Here is a 6541-nt window from a genome sequence, read left to right on the forward strand (position 1 = left end):
TTGGTTCTGATTTCAACTGGGTCGGAATGCTCCAGGATCCAATCATAATATTACCATTTTCATCTTATTATTTGTAATTGACGGACCAAAAATGTACCTACTAAATCAACATTTACTGAATGTTTCTCTCTTTCTCTCTCTCTCTCTCTCTCTCTCTCTCTCTCTCTCTTTCTCTCTCCCTCTCTCTCTCTCTCTCTCTCATTTTCTCTCACGCTCCTGCTCAAAGTCCCCTCTCTCTCTGTCATTAATCCTTCCTTGTGATGGCAGCACAGAATGTGACTATCTGCAATCATCAAAGGGCCATTCAAAAAGACGTCTGGGGAAACGCTTAATATATCCAGATATCGTGCCACGGGCCTGTTTGCATTGTGTTCTTCATACCAGGAAAAAAAATAGTAATCACGACCCAGACCCAAACACAAATACACGTCGACATGCAGACACATGGTCCAAAGCACTTATTGAAACACACAAGCAGACACATGTGAAATGTGTACCACTTGGAAAATGATACAGTTGAATGAGTCAATACACATGCATTATCATAGCATGTTGCAAGCTAGCACATCAATGCACACATAAACACAAATACACATACACACGCACACACACACACACACACACACACACACATCTCCACACACCACCACCACGTCAAATTACTTATTAATCCCCCAAGAGGCTATCTTGCTGCGTTTCGTGTGTCCGCCTGCTCGATGTTGGGCGTGTTTTCGTACCGTCACATCAGAGCCCTTCGTGTTCATATTACATGCGAGGACGTCTGGTAGGACGGGATTTCCCCTTAAAGTTGGCTAGACGCATCAGACATGAGGAGTAACGTAAGCTGGTGTCTCCTGAGCATTTGCATCCCTGGCAGTTTACAGGCTAACACATGCATAGGTGTCAGGGGGGAACGCAAAGCGGCCAGGGCGGCTCTCATGTGTTGCCCTTGAAGGACGATAAGGGCCTGGGTGATCAAACAATCGTTGATATCTCTCCTGCTTTCACTGAAACATGACTTCCGTATAATATTTTTGTTTTAGCACCTACCACAAAAGTAGATGCATCAACGTAAACAAAAACGTTGGTTTTTGTCATAAGAAAGTTTGTATGCAATTAACTGGTATGTTGTTCACAAATGCACGACCGACACACAGTGATCCCAAAAGACAAATCCTAGTCCAATAGTCCCATTCTGCCAATATTTTTATGTGGCGAGAGGCTGCACACGCTAAATGCTCTGGCTCAGAGTTGGTCAAGTAAGTGATCAGTTTGACAAATGACACAAGCAACAGATGCTTTAGTGAAGCCAGGAGAGAGTGTTACGGCGGTTTGACCACCCCCGACCGGCGTTGGCCTTTTAAGGGTGCACTTAACGGCCCGTGGGTTTAGACTCAAGTGGTGAGCTGATGGATCAGACAACGCTCGCCCTTCACCCCGCTGACCCCCTGTGCGGCTGACACCCTGCCTCACCAACAGCCCTCTGTGTAGACGTGGTGCGGACAAGGCAGCCGAAATCCCCCACATTCCATCATGTCAACAGCTAGAAAGCAAGAGATTTAATGCTCACCTAATTGTGTGTGTGTGTATGTTTGTGTGTGTGTGTGTGTGTGTGTGTGTGTGTGTGTGTGTGTTTGTGTGTGTGAGAGACTTGGAGAAAGTATGTCTTATTTACTTTTCTGACAGGGGTCAAGTAAAGGGGATGACCTGAGCTCGCCCTCTGCATGGCCCTGAGAGACGTCCAACATGCATCTTCATGCACTATAGACTGTACAGCTGCTCCCACACCTTCCCCATCCCAGACCCAGACGAACAGCAGGCCGGGTAGCGCTGTCCTTCACCTTGACAACAGCATGCTGTTCAAGTATGATCAGGCTCAGTTTCATTGCCAGGTCTGTTTGCCCATGATACTAATACTATTGATAGCAAAATAGAAATAGAAAATAATACTGTGTTTCTATAACACTTTTCAATTTTCTTTTGCACATTTTAGCACTTCATCAGATGGGATTGTTTTCTTTATTGTTTGAAATAATAATAAACATTATGATACAGTTCAACCGTTGAATAACTGTTCATTCAATCAGTTATTCAACTCACAGTTTATTCAACTCACAGATCTCCACATAGAGCTGTTCTGATGTCACAATGGAACTTCTAGGGAACCACGGCAAAGCTACATTGTGACATCAGAGCAGCTCTGCACAGAGACTTGCAGTTTTCTTGTGCGATGCTTACTCACTCTTGTGATTTCAATTATTATATTCACTGTTGTTTGAGGGGAACATCAAGGGACATGGAAGGTAAGCTAAAGTTTTGATATTTCAGGCAGCAATAGATACATGCGGATAGGCAGGGAGGTAGGCAGCCGGACAGACAGACACATAGATAAGATAATATTACCCCCTCTCTCCAGATCATGACTTCGGGGTCTCTGAGGGAAGCTGGCTCTTTGGACCATTTTCCAGCTACCTGGTGCAATCCTTCCTGGGTGAGGGCACCTTTGGGAAGGTCGCTAAGTGCCTGAAAACAGCCACCAACGAATGGGTGGCTGTCAAAATCATCAAGGATCAACCTGTTCTGGTTGCTCAGGCGGCGCAAGAGGTAAGGCAGAAAGCGTTGAATCGCAGTATACGGTTGTCAAAGTAACGTATTCTATTGAAGCGGGGAAAACACACCAAAACCAACACGGTTTGTTTTGCATCACACTCATGTTGTCTTTCCAATGGCGTTTGACGTGACGTCTTTACGACTGTATTCCCCAGATCGCCATGTTGGAGCGTCTCCGGACGCTAGGCCCGCAGCGCGGTGCCATCGTTAGGTGGAACGGCTGCTTCCAGGACGGACTCCACATCTGCATGGAGTTTGAGCTGCTGGGCAGGAACCTGCAGAACTACTTAGACGAGTACATAGCTCTGGAGCTGGATTGGATCCGCAGTATTCTGTGTCAGGTGTGTTGTGCGTTGGGCTCAAGAGTATTACACTCTCACTACCAGAACAGTGATGTATACTGGACAAGGAAGGTAGTTCATCTTAAAGAAATTATGTATTTTTTCAGTTTAACACATTTTCTCCATCTGAGATTGATTGAATGAAATCCAAATGTTTTCTCATTTTATAAATGTTGGGAAATAAATTAATGCAGGGGAAATGATTCAAGGAATCATTTCTAATTAAATTCAATCAATTCAATGCATGAATATGAAATGTGCTTTTCAGGTGGCCGGGGCATTGAGAACCCTGCAGCGGATCGGGATCATCCACGGCGACATCAAGCCCGAGAACATCATGCTGGTGGACGACTCGCTGAACGTTAAGATCATCGACTTCGGTCTGGCGTGTCACGTTTCTCAGACTAGAGTCAGCTCTCCCACGGGTACCACATGGTACAGGTGAGTCAGCTCACCAGCACGCTGTAGGTCTACCCTTAGCTTACCCTTCACCAGTTTAAGTGGTGGCACAAATGTAATGTATGTCTCCTTTCCTAAGGGCCCCAGAGCTCCTCCTAGGCCTGCCTTGTACAGGAGCCATCGATGTCTGGGCTCTGGGATGCGTGGCCCTGGACCTGTTCACTGGATACCCCATCTACCCGGGGGACTCGGATTACCAGATGGTTGGTTTAACACTCATATGTTGCGTATTTGTATTATTTTATTATGTAACTGGGACTTTAGGACAAATATGAAGAGGAATGGTTGTTTTTTTGGTGAAATAAATATTCAGTTATAATATAATATTTGTATCCGTCTCTTGTTTATGGTTGAATGTGTCTTTTGTGTGTTTTAGGTGCAGTACATAGTGGATACCCAGGGTCCATTTCCATACAATATGATGGCTTCTGGGATTAAAACTGAGCAGTTTTTCACCAGGAGTTACAACCTCAAGGTAGAACTGTCCCTTTCCACCTGTCTGTATGGGCCTTAATCACAGAGCGCCCATCTTGGTTCTGAACACAAGCTGGGAGGGGGAACTAAAGTTTAGTTCCGCATTCGGTTCCTCCACAATCTAGCACACTGTTTACGAACCAAGATGGCCACTCTATGGAGAAGGCTCGTGGCTTACTGTATTTAGAAGAGAGCGGTCGGCTAAAACTGTTTCTTCATAACAGTCCCCAGAGACGTATTACCGTGAGACAGGCATCAGGACCATCGAGAACAGATGCTACCATCTCAACTCACTGGACGATCTTGCAGAGGTAAGTGAAGTCAAGCCGTTCAATAGGAAGACCCTGGAAACTGATTTGAATCTCACACCAGCTTCAGGCCGTTTTGCCTGGTGAACCGGCAAAACGGCCCAATAGACCGACAACAGCGTGTCCAATGCACTCCTGTTCCTCTGCTTCATCCCTTGGCTGCATGGAGGGAGGAGAGGAGGACACACAGCCCTTTGTGGACCTGGTGAAGGGGATGCTGCAGCTGGAGGCCGACCGGCGCATCAGCCCCCAGGCTGTGCTGGATCATCCCTTCTCCACCACTCCTGCTGTTGTTGTTGGACGCAACGACAACGCTGGCCACATCCCTGCTAGCCAGTAAGTGTCTGTTAGCCAACGTGCTGTTCTACCCTAGTCCTCACAACATAATGATGAAGGATGTCATGGAGAAGGGTAAGGAGAGAGATTGATGGGTCAACGCATCTCATCCTCTGATGTGGGAATCGCCTCACGAATTGCGAGGCAATTTTGGAAGTTGTAGACCTTGGCTCATGCGTAAGAATGTGTTATTAAAGCTGTGATGGAAAAAAAAAAAAAAAAAAACGTTAGTTAATAGGCCTACTGTTGAAGGTGGATGTCTGACTAACAACTAAGTGATCCTCTTCCAGGGACCAGTCCAGCTGCCGAAACATGGCGGCATGTGAGAACCTCAATACCAGCTTTGCCACCAAGGTGGCGCTGCTCGAGGCCCTGGTGTCTAAACTGCCTCTCAAGAATATCAAGAGAAAGAGAGGGGAGACCGACAGTGGTGGAGACAGGTGGGTGTCGACCAGTCGCTGTTCATCGAGGAACGCTGTTTTGATGCAGAGAGTTACTCGTTTGTGCAAGGGCAACTATAGCGCAGCTTCTCCCTAATAATTGGTTTGCTTTATCGCTAGGCTAATATATCTAGGAATAGGCTGATGAAATGAATTTAAAGATGTGGTTACCCTGTTGGCTTTTTAAATCAAATTATATATAGTAAGACTCAATAATAAAAAGGAATGAATTAACTATAAGAATACATTTGTTTGCAAACTAGAAGCCCTGTGGCTAAAAATAGTTTCAAACAAGTGCAAGTAGTTGCTTTGAAACCACTGAACAGGAGCCCATATGTTTGCATCCCTAGTTGTTGTTGTTGTTGTTGTTTAGTCATCCTCCATCTGCTAAAACTTATCAAATATTGTGAACAGCAGTTCAACACGCTTTTGTTTCCAGCAGGAACTCCACTGAGTTCAGCCATCGCCAGAAGAGGCAAAGGTTTGATGCTGAAACAAACAGGTAATATCCCCAAATAAATACCTATTTTCCTTCATCTACAGTACATACAAACATGAAATAAATCACTTTGGGAACACCAGACATCAAACATTAGACATTAAAAGTGTGTGTGTGTGTGTGTGTGTGTGTGTGTGTGTGTGTGTGTGTGTACGTATGTGTACGTGTGTTTGTGTGCATGCATGTCTAAACGTTTGCAGAGCGTCGTCTGTGACAGTAACCAAGGCCACCTTGAATATTTCTGAGCATTCGACGCCAGCAGCAGATATTCAGCCCGGTTGGTCAGAAGTCTCAGCCTCCTTGTGTTTGTTTGTTTGTCCTGAGAGTCTATTCATTCTATTATATTCTTTTTACAGTGAAAAGCTGCAGCAGGAGGCTGAAGGGATTCCTTGTCAAGCTGCTGAAGCCCCTGTGCTGTTGTTGCCCCCCCTCTGAGGAGGAGCTGTCCTGAAGCGACCACCAAGCCATCGTGAATCATTCACACACCAATAAACCCAATCTGTTGGGCACAGTTCGGTCATGCTACATGCTATTTTGCAATCCGAAAGTAACCAAATATGTACGACGATATGGTGTTGATGCACCTCATACATACAGTGTATGCACAGTATACCTCCTTCACCACACACTTAAATATGACCAAAGTAGCGATGAAAAACGAGGCTTATTGTCATGTAAACTACAACATTAACATTAACATTAACATGCCTTTGAGTTTGTGTTGTTTGGCCTTGGGCATTCTCCTACATCTACAGCACAAGAACCTAGACAGGATTACAGTAGACAGAAAAAGTGTTGCATAACGGACATCGTTGGCAATATTTGCTAAACAGGCAACCTAACCAATGATGAACCAATATAATTCCAAGTCAAACACACAATACACACACACAGAAACAAAAAGACACACACCCGCTCCTAGTTAATCTGTTTCGTGCAAGCATGCAATTTAGTAAGAAAGTCCTTGCGATTCGATTTGGAACATTAATATAAGGATTTGCGAGCAAAATATTTTCTTTCCATGGCCAATTAAGACGGTTGTATGGGCAGTGTAACTTATTTTAACTGTCATAC

Source organism: Micromesistius poutassou (assembly GCF_964030765.1).
Source record: "Micromesistius poutassou genome assembly, chromosome: 19".
NCBI lineage: Eukaryota > Metazoa > Chordata > Actinopteri > Gadiformes > Gadidae > Micromesistius > Micromesistius poutassou.